The 24,403-nt window shown below is 38.7% G+C and overlaps 1 protein-coding gene across 1 annotated transcript in view; it reads left to right on the plus strand.

Moving 5' to 3' along the window:
- The first annotated feature begins 4,330 nt into the window (after positions 1 to 4,330).
- The window catches only part of LOC309631906 (protein piccolo-like), a 101,926-nt gene continuing 81,853 nt past the window's right edge, over positions 4,331 to 24,403 (plus strand). The window contains exons 1-2 of the mRNA XM_082398780.1: positions 4,331 to 4,794; positions 6,104 to 6,176. The gene's annotated coding sequence lies outside the window, so the exon portion shown is untranslated. The remainder of the gene's footprint in view (positions 4,795 to 6,103; positions 6,177 to 24,403) is intronic.

Here is a 24,403-nt window from a genome sequence, read left to right on the forward strand (position 1 = left end):
CTAATTGTTCTGGGTTTGTTATTGTAGGTCTTTTCCTCCTCTTGTGTTTCCTGCCTAGAGAAGTTCCTTTAACATTTGTTGTAAAGCTGGTTTTGTGGTGCTGAATTCTGTTAGCTTTTGCTTGTCTGTAAAGCTTTTAATTTCTCTGTTGAATCTGAATGAGATCCTTGCTGGGTCGAGTAATCTTGGTTGTAGCTTTTCCCCTTTCATTACTTTAAATAGGTCCTGCCAGTCCCTCCTGGCTTGCAGAGTTTCTGCTGAAAGATCAGCTGTTAACCTTATGGGGATTCCCTTGTATGTTATTTGTTGTTTTTCCCTTGCTGCTTTTAATATTTTTCTTTGTATTTCATTTTTGATAGTTTGATTAATATATGTTTTGGCATGTTTCTCCTTGGGTTTATCTTGTATCGGACTCTGTGTGCTTCCTGGACTTGATTAACGATTTCCTTTCCCATATTAGGGAAGTTTTCAACCATAATCTCTTCAAATATTTTCTGACTCTCTTTCTTTTTCTCTTCTACTTCTGGGACCCCTATATTCGAATGTTGGTGCATTTAATGTTGTCCCAGAGGTGTCTCAGATTGTCCTCAATTCTTTTCATTCTTTTTTCTTTATTCTGCTCTGTGGTAGTTTTTCCACTATTTTATCTTCCAGGTAGTTTATCCATTCTTCTGCTTCAGTTATTCTGCTATTGTTTCCTTCCAGAGAATTTTTAATTCCATTTATTGTGTTGTTCATCATTGTTTGTTTGCTCTTTAGTTCTTCTAGGTCCTTGTTAAACGTTTCTTGTATAGTCTCCATTCCAGTTCCAAGATTTGGGATCATCTTTACTATCATTACTCTGAATTATTTTTCAGGTAGACTGCCCATTTCCTTTACATTTGTTTGGTCTGGTGGGTTTTTACCTTGCTCCTTCACCTGCTGTGTGTTTCTCTGTCTTCTCATTTGGCTTTGGGGACTGTGTTAGAGGTTTCCTTTTCGCAGGCTGCAGATTCGTAGTTCCCGTTGTTTTTGGTGTCTTCCCCCAGTGGCTAAGGTTGGTTCAGTGGGTTGTGTAGGCTTTCTGATGGAGGAGACTGGTGCCTGTGTTCTGGTGGGTGTGTCTGGATCTTGTCTTTCTGGTGGGCAGGTCCGCATCTGGTGGTATGTTTTGGGGTGTCTGTGACCTTATTGTGATTTTAGGCAGCCTCTCTGCTAATGGGTGGGCCTGCATTCCTGTCTTGCTAGTTGTTTGGCATGGGATGTCCAGCACTGGATCTTGCTGGTCTCTGAGTGGAGCTGGGTCTTAGCGTTGAGACGGATATCTCTGGGAGAGCTTTCGCTGTTTGATATTACAAGGTGCCGGATGTCTCTGGTAGACCAATGTCCTGAATTCAGCTCTGCCACCTCAGAGGCACAGGCTTGACACCCGGCTGGAGCACCAAGACCCTGTCAGCCACACGGCTGGGGGTGAGAGCAAGAGGTAGCTTTGGTACATCTCAAAGACCACCAATGAGATTCACTGACCATTTTTGCTCCATCAGTGAAGAAAACTAAATTCAGTCTTTGGTGAGTCAGCCACTTTGGTAGCCAGCCTCCAAGATGGCACTAATCATCCCCTAATTATCTCCCAGTCTTCATGCACCTGTGTGGCTCCTCGCACTTGAAAAGGGCTGACTGTTTAACTAATAAGACATTGCAGAAATGACAAAGTGCAGCTTCCAAAGTTATAAAAGACATAGCAGCTTCTGCTTTGGTTTCTGCTAGACCATTCATCCTGGGGTAAGCCAGCTGCCGTGTCATGAGGACAGTCAAGCAGCCCTAAGGAGAGATCCATGTGGCAAGGAACTGAGGCCTCTTACCTACAGCCACGTGAATGAGTCATCTCAGAAGTCAAAAGATTTAATTTTATTTATTTTTGGTTGCATTGTGTCTTCGTTGCTGCACAGCGTTTGTCTAGTTGTGTCAAGCAGGGGTTACTCATCCTTGTGGTGCACAGGCTTCTCCTTGCGGTGGTTTCTCTTGTTGTGGAGTATGCACTCTCAGTGCATGGGCTTCAGTAGTTGTGTCATGCAGGCTCAATAGTTGTTGCTTGGAGGCTCTAGAGCGCAGGCTCAGTAGTTGTGGCACACGGGCTTAGTTGTTCTGTGGCATGTGGGATCTTCTCAGACCAGGGATTGAACCCGGCCCCCTGCATTGGCGGGCAAATTCTTACCCACTGTGCCACCAGGGAAGTCCAGTGTGCTCTTTTTTAAACCTAGTGTGTTTTCAGTATTTTCTATCTTAATGATTCTATATTAAATAAAAAGAAATAATACTCCTTTCTACCCCTCCTCTTTGAGGATTATATATGAAGAAGTATGTCTTATTTATTAATCTCAAATTTTCACCTTACTTTTAAGAAGTAATCACAATGTCAAGTATTTAATACCTTTCACTTCCGCCTTGAAAAGGATGGATATTAAAGTGCTAATATAATTACCTTCCCTAGCCTATCTTTCTTCCTTTCTGTTATGTATAAAAAACAACTAAAAACATGCATGGTTTGTAAGGAAATGACAAATTTCAGAAAATTCAGTATCTGAATACATTCTATACATAGCTTCTAGATAAAGACACAGAAAATTGCCAGATACTCAGAGGTCCCCTGGTCCCATTCTAGTGACTCCCCTTAAGGTTTAATATTGTTCTAGTATCTAACAAAAAGATCACTTTACCTGTATTTTGTATTTTATGTAAATGTTATGGCTCAGTAAAATCACTTTTGTATTGGGCTTTTTTATTGTATGTTGTTTGTGAATATGCCTATGTGGTTGCCTGTTCTTGTTATCATGCATTGCCACTGTTGCATAGGATTCCATAGTCTAAATATTTAACTATTAATTAATTTATTCCAATGTGTATTACAATATGAGTGATTTTCAGTTTGTGTCTATTGAGAACAGCACTGGTATATAAATTCTAGAACTTGAGCTTTGGTGGTGTGTCAATAAATTATTGTTCAGTATACATGTAGTTGTAAAATTTTCGAGTTATAGCTTTCATGTGTTTATCATTTTAGATATTTCTAAATATTTTCAAAACATTTGTATGATTCTTCATCTTCAGCAGCAGTGAATGAGATTCAAGGATTATACACATTCTTGTCAAACTTGATAATACCTGTCATTTTCATTTGAGCTTTCTGGTTGGTGAGCGATAATTCCAGATATCACTTTTTGCATTTAATTGACTACTAAGAAGCCAAGCATCTTTTGATATGTTTACTTAACATTCTGTACTCTCTTTTTGAAATATCTTTTGGTATATTTTCCCCATTTTTGCTATTACATTATCTTCTTATTGAAGACTTCTTTTTTTTTAACATCTGAAGACTTCTTATTTAGGAGTTTTAAATATATGCTTGATAGGAGTTCTTCTCTCTTTCTGTCTCTCCTTCTCTTTCTTTAGATGAGTGTCAGGTTTGGTTTTGTTTTTAATTTATTTATTTATTTATTTATGGCTGTGTTGGGTCTTCGTTCCTGTGCGAGGGCTTTCTCTAGCTGTGGCAAGCGGGGGTCACTCTTCATCGCGGTGCATGGGTCTCTCACTATCGCAGCCTCTCTTGTTGCGGAGCACAGGCTCCAGACGCGCAGGCTCAGTAGCTGTGGCACACAGGCCCAGCCACTCTGCGGCATGTGGGATCCTCCCAGACCAGGGCTCGAACCCGTGTCCCCTGCACTGGCAGGCAGGCTCCCAACTACTGCGCCACCAAGGAAGCCCCGAGTGTCAGTTTTTAATGATAATAACATCTAATTTCTTATTTTCCTCTTATTTATTTATGTATTTAGTCGTATTTCTATTTATTTATGTAGTCTTCTTATCTGTAGCAGAACACATTATTTATTCTAAACCACAAATATGTTTTCATTTCTTTAATAAATCTAATTATTAAGCTTTAAATTTAAGTTAACTTTCTAAACTAAATATGTTGTATCATAGTGAGTATTAATTTTTCTATGACAGCTGCAGTGTTACATTTATTCAGAAAATGTTGTATTCAGCTTTCTTTTCATTTGCTCCCACTTCTCATTGATTCACAGAGGTAAACATCACTTCATCCATGGATCTGACTTTTCTCTGGTTTCTCATGGTCATTCTCACTAATTCTTCTTGCCTCCTGAAAGCTTTAGCAATCCCATTATTCCACGAAAGCAAAAACCTTCCCTGGGCCTTTTTCCTCAGAAGATTGATTATTCCCACATTTTAAATGGGAGATTTCATAGGTTAGGAGAAAATGCCACAAGGGTCTCTCATTTGTTTTTTCTTCACATCTTGTAGCAGCCTCTGCTTGCGCTCTCTGCTAAAGATTTTTGTATAACACATTGATTGAAGATGCCAGTTGTTTCTCTCCTTGGGGCAAAAGACAGATTAATTACCTGACAAATAAAATAAAGACAGTGTCTTGCTCTGTTCAAATGTTGGACAGGATTGCTTGCGTCCTAATTTAAGAGTTTCAGGTGACTGAAGCTTAAGATTCCGAAGCTTTAATCCATACTTGCACCATGTCCAGCACCCAACAGGACTGCTTTACATAACCCCATGAGACACTTGTGTGCAAGTGGAACAGATAAAAATATAAAACTATTGCTGTCTTTTTGTGTCATAAAAATGATTTTTTGTCTCATTTAAAATATTTTTTTCTAAAATCCAAAAACGTGTCAGGCTAAAATATTGGAATTTCAAATATGGTAAAATCTAAGACCCTTCAAATTTCTTTCCAGTTTTGTTGATGATGGGATGCCGTGAGAGATATGACTTCATTAAACACAGTAGGTAAGATTCCTTCATAGGCCTGATTGGGGAATATGAAAATAATCTCTGGAAAAATCTGGACATTCTCCAGTTCTCAAGTATTGGTGAAGATGGTAGAAAGGGCCCTTCATTGTCCTATATGTTAATGCAGATCAATTGTGAGAGGTGGGGATAAAACAAGCAGCCTAAATATCCTTTATGTTTGTTGTACTACTAGTAGAAAGAGGAAGGGTCAACATGTCACCATGGTTGATATAGCAAATAAGCTGCTTGAAACTACACAGAAATGCACCTGCTTGTATTTTCTGTGCAGTTACCCTCTCTTTTGGTGTGCCCTGATACCTCCCTCAACTTTTGTACCAACTCCAGCAGCATTAAGCAGAAATCCAAAGAAATCTATTCTTTGGAATTATGAGGAAGGGAAGAGTCAAACATTTTATAACATGCTCTATACAAGGATACACGTCACCATCCTTATCTATGTCATGCCATGCATGGAGGGTCAGTAGGTTCAGGGGATTCTGGAAGCACCAAGTTCTGTGGGGTTAATCACAGTTGCATTCATGGGCAGTAAAAGAGAAGGGCCTTATCTTGGTCACTTTCTCAATGCTAGTAGCTACAAAAAGAAGAGGATAGCAGACATCGTAGGGAGAAGAGCCAACATTAAATGAAATGTCCTAATTACTCAAGGCAACCTCTCATGATGGCCTCCCATAGCTCCTCAAATCCCTAAATACTTGCACAAGGGATAGTGTAATATTACTGGAGTGTCTGACTGCAGATTAACATTATTTTTGTTGAAAAAAATAAAAATAGGTTCAAGTGATGGGGTTTGAAAAGTGTTCACAGTGCGAGGGAAACTACTGTAACAATGTGGACAGAACCCTTTGGATGGATTCATCATGTATTTTTTTTATTTGTTTTTTTTTTTTTGCTACTTCAGAATCTGTAGTAGCGATTGGTGTGTTCCATGATACATCCCCGCTTCTTATAAGTTTTAGATGGAATACCCCATTAGGAAGAAGTGCACGTAAGGAAGATTAGTGAGTCAAACTCCTCTGCCCTCTGTCAGCAGTGGATGAAAAGGGATTTAGACCAAGTGCTTTCATCCTTTGATGTGCAAAGTTTTCACTATATGAATGATGTTTTGTTTGTTTGCAGGTCAGTAGCCTTGGTCTCAATATCCTTGTTTAAAAAGTGTTATCACATGTCTGCCAGAAAGAATTGCTGATGATACTGGAAAAAATTGAGACTTATCTTTTTTTTTTGTATCATATTTTAATTAGATTTCACATATAAGTGATATCATATGGTATTTGTCTTTCATAAGAGAGTTCCTATTGATCCACATCCTCAGCAGCATTTGATGTTGTCAGTGTTCCGGATTTTGGCCATTCTAAAAGGTATGTAGCGGTATCTCATTGTTTTAATTTTCATTTCCCTAATCACATGTAATGTGGATCATCTTTTCATATGCTTATTCGCCATCTATATATTTTCTTTTTTTATTCACACACACACACTGTATTTTATTTTTACAAGAGATAAATCGACTGACACCAAGCATTGTACATGCATGACCACAACAAAAGCAACAATGATTGCAATTACCAAACATGAAACACACTCATACTATGTCATAATATTGACATTCAGTCCAGTAATCCTCCACTGTAACAGCTCCTTTACTTTGCAGTGCAAATTGATTTGTATATTCTTTGCCTCTGAGTCCTTGTGGGATTTTTTTTTAATTCAGACAGAAAGTCACAAAAATTATACTCATCCTCATCAGTTCACTCAGTCCCACGTAATTATTTTTTTTTATCTTGATCTTTTGTTAGCACTTTTATGAGTTCATCAGTTTTTCATTAGAGTTCTGAAAATGCTTATTCATTCAGTTCAGCAATACAGTCAGTTACCAGAAACCTGTACTTGTCAGAGTCTTTTCCATGAATTTCTTGAAGATGTAACCCTTTTATAGGAACATATTTGCAAAATCATCAGAGTACACCCAGAACTGTCTGTAAATGACAAAAGACTTAAAAATGACCATGGTTAAAGATTTGATGAAAGTTCATAATAATGCAGTTGACAAGAAAATTAGGTATTTCTGAGATATACATTTTAAAGTAATAACTAGGATTATTACTTATAACATTAAACCAGAACATATAAGATTTTTAGAAATGTCATGTAATGTCTGAAACATTTATATTAACATATTTCCATACATATTTCCATAAAAATACAAATATAAGATTTTAGAAATTTCATGTAGTGTCTGAAACATTTATATTAACATATTTCCATACAAATAACCCAATGAAAGTTTAGTATTAGTTGTTTTGTTTTTTTTTTATACTGCAGGTTCTTATTAGGCATCAATTTTATACACATCAGTGTATACATGTCAATCCCAATCGCCCAATTCAGCACACCACCATCCCCACCCCACCGCAGTTTTCCCCCCTTGGTGTCCATATGTCCATTCTCTACATCTGTGTCTCAACTTCTGCCCTGCAAACTGGCTCATCTGTACCATTTTTCTAGGTTCCACATACATGCATTAATATACGATATTTGTCTTTCTCCTTCTGACTTACTTCACTCTGTATGACAATCTCTAGATCCATCCACGTCTCAACAAATGACTCAATTTCGTTCCTTTTTATGGCTGAGTAATATTCCATTGTATATATGTACCACAACTTCTTTATCCATTCGTCTGTTGATGGGCATTTAGGTTGCTTCCTTGACCTGGCTATTGTAAATAGTGCTGCAATGAACATTCGGGTGCATGTGTCTTTTTGAATTACGGTTTTCTCTGGGTATATGCCCAGTACTGGGATTGCTGGGTCATATGGTAATTCTATTTTTAGTTTTTTAAGGAACCTCTATATTGTTCTCCATAGTGGCTGTATCAATTTACATTCCCACCAACAGTGCAAGAGGTTTCCCTTTTCTCCACACCCTCTCCAGCATTTGTTGTTTGTAGATTTTCTGATGATGCCCATTCTAACAGGAGTGAGGTGATACCTCATTGTAGTTTTGATTTGCATTTCTCTAATAATTAGTGATGTTGAACATCTTTTCCTGTGCTTCGTGGCCGTCTGTATGTCTTCTTTGGAGAACTGTCTATTTAGGTCTTCTGCCCATTTTTGGAATGGGGTGTTTGTTTCTTTAATATTGAGCTGAATGAGCTGTTTATATATTTTGGAGATTAATCCTTTGTCCGTTGATTCATTTGCAAATATTTTCTCCCATTCTGAGGGTTGTCTTTTTGTCTTGTTTATGGTTTCCTTTGCTGTGCAAAAGCTTTGAAGTTTCATTAGGTCCCACTTGTTTATTTTTGTTTTTATTTCCATTACTCTAGGAGGTGGATCAAAAAAGATCTTGCTGTGATTTATGTCAAAGAGTGTTCTTCCTATGTTTTCCTCTAAGAGTTTTATAGTGTCCAGTCTTATATTTAGGTCTCTAATCCATTTTGAGTTTATTTTTGTGTATGGTGTTAGGGAGTATTCTAATTTCATTCTTTTACATGTAGCTGTCCAGTTTTCCCAGCACCACTTATTGAAGAGACTGTCTTTTCTCCATTGTATATCTTTGCCTCCTTTGTCATAGATTAGTTGACCATAGGTGCGTGGGTTAATCTCTGGGCTTTCTATCTTGTTCCATTGATCTATGTTTCTGTTTTTGTGCCAGTACCATATTGTCTTGATTACTGTAGCTTTGTAGTATAGTCTGAAGTCTGGGAGTCTGATTCCTCCAGCTCCATTTTTTTGCCTCAAGACTGCTTTGGCTATTCGGGGTCTTTTGTGTCTCCATACAAATTTTAAGATGATTTGTTCTAGCTCCGTAAAAAATGCCATTGGTAATTTGATAGGGATTGCATTGAATCTGTAGATTGCTTTGGGTAGTATACTCATTTTCACAATGTTGATTCTTCCAATCCAAGAACATGGTATATCTCTCCATCTGTTGGTATCATCTTTAATTTCTTTCATCAGTGTCTTATAGTTTTCTGCATACAGGTCTTTTGTCTCCCTAGGTAGGTTTATTCCTAGGTATTTTATTCTTTTTGTTGCAGTGGTAAATGGGAGTGTTTCCATAATTTCTCTTTCAGATTTTTCATCATTAGTGTATAGGAATGCAAGAGATTTCTGTGCATTAATTTTGTATCCTGCAACTTTACCATATTCATTAATTAGCTCTAGCAGTTTTCTGGTGGCAGTTTTAGGATTCTCTATGTATAGTATCATGTCATCCGCAAACAGTGACAGTTTTACTTCTTCCTTTCCAATTTGTATTCCTTTTATTTCTTTTTCTTCTCTGATTGCCGTGGCTAGGACTTCCAGAACTACGTTGAATAATAGTGGTGAGAGTGGACATCCTTGTCTCGTTCCTGATCTTAGAGGAAATGCTTTCAGTTTTTCACCATTGAGAATGATGTTTGCTGTGGGTTTGTCATATATGGCCTTTATTATGTTGAGGTAGGTTCCCTCTATGCCCACTTTCTGGAGAGTTTTTATCAGAAATGTGTGTTGAATTTTGTCAAAAGCTTTTTCTGCATCTATTGAGATGATCATATGGTTTTTATTCTTCAATTTGTTAATATGGTGTATCACATTGATTGATTTGCGTATATTGAAGAATCCTTGCATCCCTGGGATCAATCCCACTTGATCGTGGTGTATGATCCTTTTAATGTGTTGTTGGATTCTGTTTGCTAGTATTTTGTTGAGGATTTTTGCATCTATATTCATCAGTGATATTGGTCTGTAATTTTCTTTTTTTGTAGTGTCTTTGTCTGGTTTTGGTATCAGGGTGATGGTGGCCTCATAGAATGAGTTTGGGAGTGTTCCTTCCTCTGCAATTTTTTGGAAGAGTTTGAGAAGGATGGGTGTTAGCTCTTCTCTAAATGTTGGATAGAATTCACCTGTGAAGCCATCTGGTCCTGGACTTTTGTTTGTTGGAAGATTTTTAATCACAGTTTCAATTTCATTACTTGTGATTGGTCTGTTCATATTTTCTGTTTCTTCCTGGTTCAGTCTTGGAAGGTTAAACTTTTCTAAGAATTTGTCCATTTCTTCCAGGTTGTCCATTTTATTGGCATAAAGTTGCTTGTAGTAGTCTCTTAGGATGCTTTGTATTTCTGCGATGTCTGTTGTAACTTCTCCTTTTTCATTTCTGATTTTATTGATTTGAGTCCTCTCCCTCTTTTTCTTGATGAGTCTGGCTAATGGCTTATCAATTTTGTTTATCTTCTCAAAGAACCAACTTTTAGTTTTATTGATTTTGCTATTGTTTTCTTTGTTTCTATTTCATTTATTTCTGCTCTGATCTTTATGATTTCTTTCCTTCTGCTAACTTTGGGTTTTGTTTGTTCTTCTTTCTCTAGTTTCTTTAGGTGTAAGGTTAGATTGTTTACTTGAGATTTTTCTTGTTTCTTTAGGTAGGCTTGTATAGGTATAAACTTCCCTCTTAGAACCGCTTTTGCTGCATCCCATAGGTTTTGGGTCGTCGTGTTTTCATTGTCATTTGTCTCTAGGTATTTTTTTATTTCCTCTTTGATTTCTTCAGTGATCTCTTGGTTATTTAGTAACGTATTGTTTAGCCTCCATGTGTTTGTCTTTTTTACATTTTTTTCCCTGTAATTCATTTCTAATCTCATAGCGTTGTGGTCAGAAAAGATGCTTGATATGATTTCAATTTTCTTAAATTTACTGAGGCTTGATTTGTGACCCAAGATGTGATCTATCCTGGAGAATGTTCTGTGCGCACTTGAGAAGAACGTGTAATCTGCTGTTTTTGGATGGAATGTCCTATATATATCAATTAAATCTATCTGGTCTATTGTGTCATTTAAAGCTTCTGTTTCCTTATTTATTTTCATTTTGGATGATCTGTCCATTGGTGTAAGTGAGGTGTTAAAGTCCCCCACTATGATTGTGTTACTGTCGATTTCCTCTTTTATAGCTGTTAGCAGTTGCCTTATGTATTGAGGTGCTCCTATGTTGGATGCATATATATTTATAATTGTTATATCTTCTTCTTGGATTGATCCCTGGATCATTATGTAGTGTCCTTCCTTGTCTCTTGTAACAGTCTTTATTTTAAAGTCTATTTTATCTGATATGAGTATAGCTACTCCAGCTTTCTTTTGATTTCCATTTGCATGGAATATCTTTTTCCATCCCCTCACTTTCAGCCTGTATGTGTTCCTAGGTCTGAAGTGGGTCTCTTGTAGACAGCATATATATGGGTCTTGTTTTTGTATCCATTCAGCCAGTCTATGTCTTTTGGTTGGGGCATTTAATCCATTCACGTTTAAGGTAATTATCGATATGTATGTTCCTATGACCATTTTCTTAATTGTTTTGGGTTTGTTTTTGTAGGTCCTTTTCTTCTCTTGTGTTTCCCACTTAGAGAAGTTCCTTTAGCATTTGTTGTAGAGCTGGTTTGGTGGTGCTGAATTCTCTTAGCTTTTGCTTGTCTGTAAAGCTTTTGATTTCTCCATCAAATCTAAATGAGATCCTTGCCGGGTAGAGTAATCTTGGTTGTAGGTTCTTCCCTTTCATCACTTTAAGTATATCATGCCACCCCCTTCTGCCTTGCAGAGTTTCTGCTGAGAAATCAGCTGTTAACCTTATGGGAGTTCCCTTGTATGTTATTTGTCGTTTTTCCCTTGCTGCTTTCAATAATTTTTCTTTGTCTTTAATTTTTGCCACTTTGATTACTATGTGTCTCGGCATGTTTCTCCTTGGGTTTATTCTGTATGGGACTCTCTGTACTTCCTGGACTTGGGTGGCTATTTCCTTTCCCATGTTAGGGAAGTTTTCGACTATAATCTCTTCAAATATTTTCTCTGGTCCTTTCTCTCTCTCTTCTCCTTCTGGGACCCCTATAATGCGAATGTTGTTGCGTTTAATGTTGTCTCAGAGGCCTCTTAGGCTGTCTTCATTTCTTTTCATTCTTTTTTCTTTAGTCTGTTCCGCAGCAGTGAATTCCACCATTCTGTCTTCCAGGTCACTTATCCGTTCTTCTGCCTCAGTTATTCTGCTATTGATTCCTTCTAGTGTAGTTTTCATTTCAGTTATTGTATTGGTCATCTCTGTTTGTTTGTTCTTTAATTCCTCTAGGTCGTTGTTAATCATTTCTTGCATCTTCTCAATCTTTGCCTCCATTCTTATTCCGAGGTCCTGGATCATCTTCACTATCATTATTCTGAATTCTTTTTCTGGAAGGTTGCCTATCTCCACTTCATTTAGTTGTTTTTCTGGGGTTTTTTCTTGTTCTTTCATCTGGTACACAGCCCTCTGCCTTTTCATCTTCTCTATCTTTCTGTAACTGTGGTTTTTGGTCCACAGGCTGCAGGATTGCAGTTTTTCTTGCTTCTGCTGTCTGCCCTCTGGTGGTTGAGGCTATCTAAGAGGCTTGATGGGAGGCTCTGGTGGTGGGTAGAGCTGACTGTTGCTGTGGCGGTCAGAGCTCAGTAAAACCTTAATCCACTTGACTGTTGATGGGTGGGGCTGGGTTCCCTCCCTGTTGGTTGTTTTGCCTGAGGCAACCCAACACTGGAGCCTACCCGTGCTCTTTGGTGGGGTTAATGGCAGACTCTGGGAGGGCTCACGCCAAGGAGAACTTCCCAGAACCTCTGCTTCCAGTGTCCTTATCCCCACGGTGAAACAGAGCCAACCCCCAGCTCTGCAGGAGACCCCCCAACACCAGCAGGTAGGTCTGGTTCAGTCTCCCCCAGGGTCACTGCTCCTTCCCCTGGGTCCCAATGCACACATTACTTTGTGTGTGCCCTCCAGGAGTGGGGTCTCTGTTTCCCCGAGTCCTGTCAAAGTCCTGCAGTCAATTCCCACTAGGCTTCAAAGTCTGATTCTCTAGGAAATCCTCCTCCCGTTGCCAGACCCCCAGGTTGGGAAGCCTGACGTGGGGCTCAGAACCTTCACTCCAGTGGGTGGACTTCTGTGGTATAAGTTTTCGCCAGTCTGTGAGTCACCCACCCAGCAGTTATGGGATTTGATTTTACTCTGATTGCGGCCCTCCTACCGTCTCACTGTAGCTTCTCCTCTGTCCTTGGACGTGGGGTATCCTCCTTGGTGAAGTCCAGTGTTTTCCTGTCAATGATTGTCCAGCAGCCAGTTGTGATTTTGGTGCTCTCGCAAGAGGGAGTGAGAGCACGTCCTTCTACTCCGCCATCTTGGTTAATCTCTCGAGACTTATCTTTAACAATTAATGGTTTTGTAGCAACATGGATGGACCTAGAGATTGTTATACTGAGTGAAGCAAGTCACACAGAAAGACAGATATCATATAATATTGCTTATATGAGGAATCTAAAAAAAAAGGTACAAATGAACTTATTTACACAACAGAAATAGAGTCATGGATATAGAAAACAAACTTATGGTTACCAGGGGATAAGTGAGGAAGGGATAAATTGGGAGATTGGGACTGACATATACACACTACTATATATAAAATAGATAAGTATTGATAAAGACCTGCTTTATAGCACAGGGAACTCTACTCAATGGTCTGTACTGGTCTGTACGGGAAAACAATCTTAAAAAAACCCCAAGGGTATGGGGTTTATATAATAAATATAAATGTGCAAACCTTTAACATGAAAGGAAAAATCAATTAACTCTGTGGTCCCTGTTATGATGTAAACATTTTGTACCTCTAATTTTAAAATTTTGAAACCCAGCTCCCATGTTGATGGTATTAGGAGGTGGGGCTTTTGCGAGGTGATTAGGTCATGAGGCCAGAGACCTCAAACGTGGGATTAGTGACCTAATAAATGGAGCACACAGAAGATCTTATGCGCATTACATGATTTCATTGCCGAGACAGAAGACCCACATTATGAATCAGAAATTGGTCTCTCACCAGACACTAAGTCAGCTGGTAACTTGTTCTTTTTTTAAAAAAAATTAATTAATTAATTAATTAATGGTTTGGCTGCGTTGGGTCCTTGTTGCGGTGTGTGGGTTTCTCATTGGGTGGCTTCTCTTGTTGCGGAGCACGGGCTCTAGGCGTGTGGGTTTCAGTAGTTGTGGCCTGTGGGCTCTAGAGCACAGGCTCAGTATTTGTGGTGCACGAGCTTAGTTGTTCCATGGTATGTGGGATCTTCCCAGACCAGGGCTCGAACCCGTGTCCCCTGTATTGGTAGGCGGATTCTTAAGCATTGCATCACCAGGGAAGCCCCTGGTTACTTGTTCTTGAACTTTTCAGCCTCAGCAATTATGGGGAAAAAAAATTCTGTTGTTTATAAAATACCATGTCTCTCGTATTTTGTTTTAGCAGTCAAAGAGCTGGCTGAGGAGAAATATCTGTGAGCTTGAAGACATATCAAGAGAAACCTTTAAATCTCAAAAGAAAAGAGAAAATGCCAGGAAAGAAATCAACAGAACAGAATAATCAATAATTGTGGAACAATGAAAAATGCTGTGACCTATACGTAATGGGTATAGCAGGAGGAGAATAAAGATAACAAAGAACAGAAAATATTTTTTAAAAAATTACTGAGAATCTCCCCAAATGAATGTCTGACACTAAAACCACAACATCCAAACTTAGAGGAACATATATGAATAGTAAAGAAAATTGACCAATATCTCCCAGGAACATCAATGCAAAAATCCTCAACAAAACATTAACAAATCTAATCCAACAATATTTTGAGAGAATTTTATATCATGAATGAGAGGGAATAATCCCAGGTATGCACGGCTGTTTCAACATTCTAAAATGAAATAATTATATCCATCATATCAACACCCTAAAGACAATCATTAGCATATCAATAGATTCAGAAGACCTTTGAAAACATCTAACACCCATTCTTCATAAAAACTCTCAGTTAAAGAAATAGACTGGAGCTTTCTCAAGTTGATAAGAAAGATCTACAGGAAACTTTTACATTATGATTAATGGTCAGAAACATGAAGCTTTTCCACTAAGTTCAGGTAAAAGCAAGGATGTCCCCTTTCATGACTCCTTTCCCATATTTTACTCCAAGTCCTTGCTAATGCAATAAGGCACGAAAATAAATAAAATAAATACAAATTGGGTAGAAAAAAATGAAAGCAGCCTAAATAAAATGTGGACCAATATACTTTATGGACACCTCACCAAAGAAAATAGACAGTATGCATATAAGTATACAGAAGAATAATCCAGATTACATGCTGCCATGAAAAAGCAAATTAAAAATATAATTACATACCACTATGTCACACTTAGAGTGGCTAAAATGACAAGAACAAAATCTGTAGGGGATGTGGAACAATAGAAAGTGTCATTTGTTATTAGTGGAAATGAAAAATAATACAGCTATTTGGTAGTCTGATTGACACTTGCTATAATATTGAACATTCCCTTACTGTACAATCCAGCAAGTGTTCTCATGGATATTTACTGAAAGTAGTTTAAAACATACGTCCAGACAAAAACCTGCATATGGATATTTATAGCACCTAATTCAATATTGCCAAAATGTGAATGAAACTAAGGTGTCCTCCAATAGGTGAAAGAAATGATATAGTATTAATATATTCTGGGAATGGGATAATATTGAGCACTAAAAAAGTAAGCTATCAAGCCATAAAAATATATGGGAATTCTTTTTTTTCTTTTGAAATACAGGTGATTTTCTTTATTTTTTAATATAAATTTTATTGGCATATAGTTGATTTACAATGTTATGTTCATTTCAGCTGCACAGCAAGTGATTCAGTTACACATATGCATATATTCATTCTTTTTCAGATTCTTTTCTGATAAAGGTATTCCCAGAATATTGAGTAGAGTTCCCTGTGCTATACAGTAGGTCCTTGTTGCTTATCTATGTTATATATAGTAGTATTTGTATGTTTACCCCAAGTTCCTGATTTATCCCTACCCCCCACCTTTCCCCTTTGGTAACTATAAGTTTGTTTTCCAAGTCTGTGAGTGTGTCTCTGTTTTGTAAGTTAGTTCATTTGTATCAATTTTTAGGTTCCACCTAGAAGTGATATCATACAATATTTGTCTTACTCTGTCTGACTTACCTCACTTAGTACAATCATCTCTAGGTCCATCCATGTTACTGCAACTGGCATTATTTTCTTCTATTTTATGGCTGAGTCATATTCCATTATATATATGTACCACATATTCTTTACGTATATCCATATGTTGATGGACATTTTGGTTGCTTCCATTTCTTCGCTATTATAAATAGTGTTGCAGTGAACATTGGGGAAGATGTTTCTTTTCGATTTATGCTTTCCTCCAGATATGCGCACAGGGGTGAACTTGCTGGATCATCTGGCAGCTCTATTTCATTTTATTTTATTTCATTTCATTTCAATTTCAATTTTTTTGGAGTATAGTTGATTTACAATGTTGTGTTACTTTCTGCTGCACAGCACAGTGAAGCAGTTATACATATATCCAATCCTTTTTGGATTCCTTTCCCATACAGGTCATTACAGAGTATTGAGTAGAGGTCCCTGTGCTATACAGTAGGCCCTTATTTGTTGTCTCTTTTATATATAGTGGTGTGTATATGTCAATCCCAATTTCCAATTTATCCCTCCCGCCTCCCCTTACTCTGGTAACCTCCATTCTGTGCTCCATAGTGGCTGCTACCAATTGGCATTGCCACCAATAGCATAGTATTAGTGGTGCAGTGGTTAAGAATCTGCCTGCCAGTGCAGGGGACACAGGTTCGAGCCCTGGCCTGGGAAGATCCCACATGCCGCAGAGCAACTAAGCCCATGCACCACAACTACTCAGTCTGTGCTCTAGAGTCCATGAGCCACAACTACTGAGCTCACGTGCCACAACTACTGAATCCTGTGTGCCTAGAGCCTGTGCTCCACAAAAAGAGAAGCCACCACAAAGAGAAGGCTGCGTACCACAACGTTGAGTAGCCCCCGCTTGCTGCAACTAGAGCAAAGCCGCGCACAGCAATGAAGACCCAACGCAGATTAAAAAATAATAATAATAAGTAGTAGGTTTCTATTTTTCCACACCCTCTGAAGCATTTCTTGTTTGCAGACATTGTGATGATGGCTATTCTGAGTGTTTCCAGGTGATACTTCTTTGTACATCTGATTTGCATTTGTCCAACATAAAGCAATGGTGAGCATCTTCATAAGTGCTTTTTTTTTAAACAGTGTGAGTAAAATTTACCCCTTGAAAAAGGGTTATTGAAAGGTTGCCTTGTTTTGAAATCTATTTCGATTACCTACCCCAAGACATTTTATGAAGTCTGTTGTCATTTACAGCTCCCCAGGCATTGTGGATATGAAGTGCGTATAAGGTCCAGTTTTAGAATTGTTGTTATGGGAAACAGAAGGTGGCAGGATTTCTACTGTCCCTCTCTGGTTACTGACACCACCTTAGATGTAGGGAAAGACCTGTTCCTGAATTTTAAATTAGAGTGGAATGTGCCTGACCAAACATGTAAGGGCTTCTGTCCCATTCCTTCTTCCCCCTTACCCTTCATCCCCCGAACAAGTATAAACCCCTGAAAATCACCTGTTGAGGGTGCTGTCTTGCAGAGTGGGATGACCCTAATGGAGGAGTCGGGAGGTCGGAACCCAAACACCAGGATATGTTGAGACCAGGTGATTTTCCAAATGTGATCCAGCCCAGAGAGTCCACCCTCCTTTGGGTGTCAGAAGGTTGGTTTAGTAGTATGAGGGCACACTTAGATCTGGAGATAGTGATCCCATGCAGAGGGGACCAGGTAGTACATGTTCAAGGGGGGTGAATTAGCTGGCATATCCTCCCGAGGTCCTCAGGCCCACAACAGTCCAGCCTTGGGACCAAATTGGGTCTGTGTCCAGGGATGTGACCCTAGCATGCTCACCGCGACTAAACGAATTTAGTGATCATTTTTCTTTCCTGTAATTTAATTTTAAATTTATAATGGAGTATAGTTGATTTACCATGTTTTTTTCGTTTCTGATGTACACCAACATGATTCATTTATACAGAGATGACTATATATTCTTTTTAGAATTATTTTCCCATTGAGGTTACTAAAGGGTGTTGAGAAGAGTTTCAAGTGCTCTACAGCAGGTCCATGTTGATTACAAGTTTTCTCTCTGTAAATATGTATATACTAACTCCAACCGCATGATTTATGCCTCCAACACACCTTTCCAGTTTGGTAACCATAAGTTTGTGTTCTAAGTCTGGGACTCTATTTCTGTGTTGTAAGATAGTACCTTTGTATCAATTTTTAGATTCCACCGATAAGTAATATCATATGATATTTATCATTCTGTGATTTATGACACTTAGTATGAATGTATGTAGGTCCTTCTGAGTGGCTGCAAATGGCCTTATTTCATTCATTTCATGAGTGAGTAATATTCCATTGTACATATCTACCATAATTTCTTTATCCATTCTTCCTTGCAAGGACTTTTAGGTAGCTTCCAAGTAGAGGCTCTTGTAAACAGGGCTGCATAAATTTTGGAGTGCCTGAGTGCTGTCAATTTACGTTTTTTCCAAGATACAGGCCCAGGAGTGGAAGCGCCATATGCTCTGAAGCTCTGTCTTTTTAGATTTTTAAGGAATCACCATCCACTTCTCCAGAGTGGCTGTTAGCAATTTACATCCCCACCATCAGCTTGTCAGGGTTCCCTTTTCTCCACGCCCTGTCCTGCATTTCAGGTTTTACAGTTTGTGAGGTTGGCCATTCTGACTGGTGCGAAGTGATACCCCTTTGTAGAATTAATTTGCATTGCCCGCCTGTTTTGTTGGCCAAAAATGGAGTAAGGGTTTTTCCTGAATATATTAAGGAATAACGCATACGGCCTTTTTGGCAAACTGCATCATTGGCGATGTTCAGCAGCTTTGCATGTGCTTTAATGGCGAGTGCAAACTACCTCTTGAAATCCCTTTCCTGCAATTCTGCCTTACTTACAAGTCCTTTACGAATACTTGGCTCAAGAAATGACTCCATTAGAGGTGTCAATTACAACCCTGCATGTTTGTGAATTGCAGTGCCCCTGAGCACCAGTTTTCAACCTGTTGTTTAGGGAAGCAGCCACAAAGGGGCAGGATTTCTACAGACCCATTCCGGTTTCTGGGGCACCCGAAGGACAGGGAAATTCTTCTTCCAGATTAGGAAAGTAGAGTGGCATATCCCTGTTCAAACATCTAGGGCTTGTGTCTCATCCCATCCCCCCATTCCCCTTCTTCACCCGGAAAATTCCAAGCTGTGCAAAACCGGCTGTTGAGTGTGCTGCCTTCCCAAAGTGGGGAAACTTAAGGAAAGGAGCTGGAGGGGGAAGCCGAATACCAGGAGAAGTGGAAATGAGGTGACTTTTCCAAACTCTTCCCAAACACACGGTGTACCATCCTATGCATGTCCCATTCATGTTTCAGCTGTAGGAAGGGTCCCTTGCACCTGGAGATATGGGACCCATGGAATGGGGACCAGGCACTATTACTCTAAAAGGGCTGCATTTGGTGTCCCATCCTCACCAAGCCTCTCAGCCCCACGAGTGTAGAGCCTTAGGTCCCATCCAGCTGTGTGTCTAGATGTGGTCAGTCCAGGTTGCATCACAGCCCTTGAACACATTTTGTAAGAATTTCTCTCTCTCTCACTGTCTTTTTTTTTTTTTTGGTTCTTGTTATTTAATTTTGTAATGGGGTATCCCTGATTTGCAATACTGTGTTTCTTCCTGCTCTACATCTATCCACTTGATTCACTTAAAGAGAGACATCAATAAATTCTTTTACAGATTCTTACCAGTCTTATATATCCTTTTCCGTTGACAACAGTGTGCTGAGTCCAGATCTTTGAGCTATACAGTGGGTCCTGTCTATTACCTCTTTTGTTTACAGAACCGTATCTATGCTATTTACAAACTCCTGGTTTATGCATCACCCCACCCCACCTTTCTCCTTTAGAAGCCATAAGTGTGTTTTCTAAATGTGTAACTCTGTTTCCGTTTTGTAATTTAGTTCATCTCTAGCCATTTTGATATACCATCTATAAGTGATACCTTATGATACGTCTCTTCTTATATCTGATTATGTCACGTAGAATGATCGTACCTAAGTCTCCACGAGTTGTTGCAACTGGCCTTATTTCATTGATTTAATGGCTCAGTAATATTCCATTGTACATAAGTACCACAACTTCTTTATCCATTTTTCTCTTTCCTGGGATATTTAAGGGGTATCCGAGTCGAGGTTCAGGTAAACAGAGCAGCCCTAAACATTGGGGTGCCTGTGTCCTGTCGATGTTTGGTTTTCACAAGATATAAGCCCATGAGTGGAAGTGCCATATGCTCTGTAGCTCTGCTTTTTAGATATTTTAGGAAATACCATACACTTCTCCAGAGTGGCCGTTGGCAATTTACATCCCGCCCATCAGCTTAACAAGGTTCCCATTTATCCATGGCCCGTCCTGCATTTCTGGTTTTTCCACTTTTTCAGGATGGCCCTTTTGACCGATGCAAAGTGAGACTTCTTTGTAGTGCGGAATATCCTTGCCCGCTTGTTTGGTTGGCCAAAAAGAGCGTATGCGTTTTTCCTTGAATATATTCAGGGAAAAACGCATACGCTCTTTTTGGCCAACTGCATCACAGTCGACGTTTAGCCGCCTTTCCTGTGCTTTAAAGAAGATTCCAATCTACCTCTTGAAAACTGTTGCCTGCATTTCTGCCTTACTTTCAAATCCTCTTTCTTGCCTTACCTCAATATATTTTTGGATGATAGTTATCATTTATAAACCTGCAACTTTGTGAATTGCAGTGGGCCTGAGCTCCATTTTTCAACTCGGCTTTTTGGGAGCTGGCTGCAAAACCGTAGGATTGCTTCAGGCCCTATTCTGGTTCCGGAGGGCAGGCTGAGCCTTTGTTTAATTCTTCTTCCTGATTGGAAATTTGAGTGACATGTGCCTTTCCATACACCTAGAGCTGGTCTCTCATTGGTTCCTCCTCTTCCCCTTCATCCTCCGGACAAATTGCAAACTGTACGAAACAGGGGATTATAGGTGCTGATTCTCCAATTGGGGAGATTGTTAGTAAAGGGGCTGGAATGGGGAACCCTAGCAGCAGCAGATCAGAAATGAGGTGCGTTTTAGAAACCGTTCCTGATATCACGGTGTACGATCCTCTGGGTTTCCCACGCATGTTTTAGCTGTTGGAAGATTCCCTTGAACCTGGAGATTTGGGACCCATGGAATGGATACCATGCAGTATTACTTTAAAGGGTCTGCGTTTGCTCACGCAACCTCAACAATCCTCTCAGCCCCAAGAGTGTCCAGCCCTATGTCTCATCCACCTGTGGGTCTAGATGTGCTCAATCCAGGTTGCATCACATCCCCTGAACGAATTTTGTAAGAAGTTCTCCCTCTTTCACAGTCTTTTTTTTTTGTAATTGATTTTTATAATGGGGTTTAGCTGATTTTCACTGCTGTGTTTATGCCACTTTGTGTGCACTTGATTCACTTACAGAGAGATATCAATAAATACTGTTTTCAGATTCTTACCAGTTAGATATATGCTTCTGTGGAGAATAGAGTGTGTTGAGTCCAGTTCATTGAGCAATGAGTAGGTCTTGTCTATTGCATATTTGGTTTATGGAACGATGTCTGTGCTAATTTCAAACTCTTGTTTTATGCATCACACCATCACTCCTTTCCCCTTAAGAAGCCGTAAGTGTGTTTTCTAAATGTGTGACTCTGTTCTGTGTTGTAATTCAGTTCATGTGTAACGAGTTTTACCTTCCCTCTCTAAGTGATATCTTGTGATAAGTTTCTTTTTCTGTGTGACTTATTTCACTTAGAATCATCGTACCTAAATCCTGTCATTATGGTGCTACTAGCCTTATGACATTGATTTCATGGCTGAGTCATAGTCCAGTGTATATAAGTACCCCACTTCTTTATCCATTTTTCTCTTTCCTGGGATATTTAAGGTGTACCCAAGTCGAGGTTGTTGTAAACAGAACAGCACTGAACGTTGGCGTGCTTGTGGCTTTTTGTTTCTGGTCTTCTCAGGTGATAGGCCCAGTAGTGGGCCTACGAAATCTTATAGTAGCTCAATTTTTACTTTTAAACGTACCTCCTTTCTGTTCTCACTACTTGCTGTTACCATTTGTCGTCCCACCAGCAGCTAGAGGGTACACAGTTCTCTAAAATCCATTGAGCATTTATTGTTTCCAGATTTTTTGCTGATGATCATTTTGACTTTTGTCAGGTAGAAGTTTTTGTAGATTGGATTTGCATGTCTTTATTAATTCCTAATGTTGAGCTTTTTCCATGGCTTTTTTTGTTAAACAAAAAGAAATGAAGGAAAAGAAAAATTGTGAGTTAAGTATGTCTCTTGAAATTGTCTTTTTGAAAGGTTGCCCTCTTTCGAATTTTTTCCTCGATATTCGAATCCAGGATTTTTTTTGAGGGCTGATGTCATTTACAGAGCTGCAATTCTTGTGAAGATTAAGTGACCCTTAGCACTTTGTTTAAAGCTGCTTTTGCAGGTGACGGTCACAAGTCTGCGACATTTCTGCACTCCCAAATCTGGTTACTTGGGCAAAGAGCCTTCCTGGCTGTAATGTTCCAACTAGTAAGTTAGAATGGAATGTGCCAGTAGAAACTCCCATAGGTGTATGTCTCATTACTTCTTGTTGGTTTTCTTAATTTAATTTTTATTTGTTATCACAGCAAATTTGATTACAATGTTTTGTTTGTTTTAGGTGTGCAAGATGTGGTTCTTTTACACATATACATATATCTATTCATCTTTGGATCCATCTCCCATGTGGGTTATGACACAACGTTGAGTAGTCTTCTCTTGGTTTTCCGTAGGTATTTGGTGCTTATATATTTCACATGTGTTGGTACATCTCTCTTTACTGCAGTATCCTAATTTATCCAATCCTCACAACTTTCTATTTAGTTAACCATACGTTTGTTGATCGAATCTATGATTGCCTTTCTCTGTGAAAAATCTTCATTTGTATCAGTGTTTAGGTAACACCATTAAATGATATCATAGGATATGTGTCCTTCACTTTCTGACTTACTTCAAGCTGTGATTACCTCTAGACTCATCTATGGTGCTGCAAACAGCACTGTTTCATTTCATTTCCATGGCTAATTTTCCATCTGTACACGTACCAGTTCTTCTTTGTCCATTTGTGTATTGATGGACTTTTTAGTTGGTTCCATGTCTTGGCTATTGTAATATTGCTGCAGTGCAGTTTTGCCTGCCTGTGTCTTTCCATTTCTGTCTTCCTGGGTTATAGGCAAAGGAGTGGGCCTGTGGGATCATATGGTATCTCATTGTTTACCATTTAAAGGCACCTCCATTCTGTTTTCATTAGCGGCACTTACCAGTTTATGAGCCATTTAAAGTCTAGGGTGTGCATTTCTTCACAATCTCTTCAGCATTTATTGTTTGTATTTTTTTTTGCTGATGGTCATTCTGACCGGTGTGAGCTGATATCTTTTTGTGGCTGAATTTGCATATGTCTAATAATTCCTTATATTGAGTTTATAGCCCTGTACTTTTTTATTGTTTTTTAAAGAGTGAGTACAGCTTACCTATTTAAATGGTTTCTTGAAGTATGCGTCATATTTTGAATGTTTTTGGCCATTACCTCCCTCAACACATTTTGTTGGCGGGTGTCATTTATAGCTGTGCAGTCCTTGTGAATATGAAGTGACCTTTAGCACAGGTTTTAAAGCTGCTGTTGCGGCAATCGGCCACAGGGCGGCAGCATTTCTACATTCCACACTCTGGTTACTAGGGAAACAGTACCTTCCTGGAAGTAGTGTACCTTGGTCGTAAATTAGAGTGGAATGTCCCCGGATAAACCCCCAAAGCTTATGTCTCCTTACTTATGTTTGTTTTTTATATTTAATTTATATTTTTTATCGGAGTAATAGTCCATTGTGTACATGGACCACTTCTTTGTGCATTCATCTGTTGATGGACATTTTGGTTGTTCCAAGTTTTGGCTAGGGTAAATAGTGCTGAAGTGTAGTATTTTCTGCCTGTGTCAGTAAAGATGTTAAATAAATAAATAAGACATTGCCAGAAAAACAAATCTGAGATACACATTTTCCCCAGCTGAATTGCCCTTTGAGAAATACAAAGAGAATTCTGCAGGCCGAAATGAATTTAATTCAGACATTACCAACTATCCATATAGAACAGGAAAGGGAAGTTTTTATTTTATGTTAGTTTATGTCTTTAAGTAGTAGTTATAACTGTAATTTGTCTACTTTTTTGAAGTATAGTTGATTTATAATGTTGCATTTGTTTGTAGTATACAGCAAAGTGATTCAGTTATACATATATGTGTATATTTTTTCATATTCTTTTCCATTATAGTTTATTAGAAGATATTGAATATAGTTTCCTGTGCTACACAGTATGACCTTGTTATTTATCTATTTTGTATGTAGTAGTTTGTATCTACTAATCTCAAACTCCTTATTTATCCCTCATCCCACCACTATTTTTTAACATGAATATAACAAACTGATAACTTCATTCTGCCTTTGATTTGGGTCATTAGACCTTCAGTGTTATCTAATGACAGTATTATGAGACAAGAGGAAATGACTGCTAAGGGTATATCTCTAATCAGCCTT

This window comes from Balaenoptera borealis, assembly GCF_965194805.1.
Source record: "Balaenoptera borealis genome assembly, chromosome: 7".
NCBI classification, from domain to species: domain Eukaryota; kingdom Metazoa; phylum Chordata; class Mammalia; order Artiodactyla; family Balaenopteridae; genus Balaenoptera; species Balaenoptera borealis.